This window comes from Marmota marmota, unplaced genomic scaffold, assembly GCF_001458135.2.
Source record: "Marmota marmota marmota unplaced genomic scaffold, marMar, whole genome shotgun sequence".
Classification (NCBI taxonomy): domain Eukaryota; kingdom Metazoa; phylum Chordata; class Mammalia; order Rodentia; family Sciuridae; genus Marmota; species Marmota marmota.
The window spans coordinates 21,491,488-21,492,882 of NW_026000019.1; positions in this window are offsets into that span (position 1 = coordinate 21,491,488).

The following is a 1,395-nucleotide window of genomic DNA, read 5'->3' on the forward strand; positions in this document are numbered from 1 at the left end:
GGGGTTTGAGGGCCACTCAGCTATCTCCATAGGGGGAGCTGTTGGTTGAATTACGCCCTCTGGTGATAGAACAGAGTTAGTAGCAGCCTCCTGTTGTAGTTTCCCCCCTGATAGCTGTTTCTCCTCTAAGCTTTCTTCCTTTAAATTTTCTTCCTCTGTCTGACTAGCTCGAGAGACCTTCTCTTTTGCTTGATCTAACATGTTTTCTACTATAGTCTGGACCTCTAACAATTTACTTAACACTCTTTCAGTTTGTTTTTTACTAATTTCTAATCTGTTATAAAGATAACACAACCCAATAAGATAACACAAAACAAAACCGAAACAGAATGAAACAAAAACGGAACAAAAAATCGTTGTATCAATTTTCCTATTTTCTTGACATGTGCATTTGTGGTCTATTTCTATCTCTTCCTCAGGGGCGAACAACTTCAAACCTTGAGCCAACCATTTTTCCCAGTCTGCTTGAGAAAATTCTAGGGATAGGCAGCTTGAAACAAACACAAAACAAATCAAAACAAGAACACATTGTTTTTAAAATGGTCACCCATTCTCTCGCCTTCCCTTAGGGGCAAGAGTTTCACTTACCCCGAAGCTTCAGACGTTCCCCGCACGGGCCACCAATTGCCGCAGTCTGGCTGGGCACAAATCAGGAGCCACTGACGCAGGAACAAACTTTATTTTTGAACTGCAAGAAAAAACCTCACACACGCTCCTGGGGAATTCTCTCGATGCCATGCGGCTTGTCCAGGAAACCCCCAGCCGGAAATATCTCTCCCGGAAATCCCTCCTCCTGCACTTCCCCAACCAATGGGAACTCTCGTGGAATCCCCGGAAATCCCTACGAGAACTCCAAAATAGTGCGAGAACTCAAAAGTAGCGGCAGAGGCGGATAGTAATGCCTCGCCTGTCAATCAATACTGTTGACAAAATGCCAGGGGCTATACAGACTCAGCCGTGGCTCTCAGCAAAATCCCAACAGTGTGGGAATCTTGAAGGCAGGTGGATCACAAGTTCAAGGCCAGTTTCAGAAATTTAGCAAGTTCCTAAGCAACTCAGTGAGACCCTGTCTCAAAATAAAAAATAAACAGGGCTGGGGATGTGGCTCAGCAGTTAAGTGCCCCTGCATTCAACCTCTGGTACTAAAAAGAAAAGAAAAAGTAAAAAAGGGCTGGGAATGTAGCTCAATGGGCAAATGCCTTGAGTTCAATAACCGTACCACAAAAAAAAAAAAAAAGAAAGAAAATGACAAATCTAATAAATGCAAGTGGATGATTAAGATAGTGGTTTAATTATATCTGAATTATGGTTATAACAGGTTGGTTCTTGTTGGGTATACCAACTTTTCACAGAGGATGGAATTTTTTGAGATGAGTGAGTGATGGTAGCATTCCA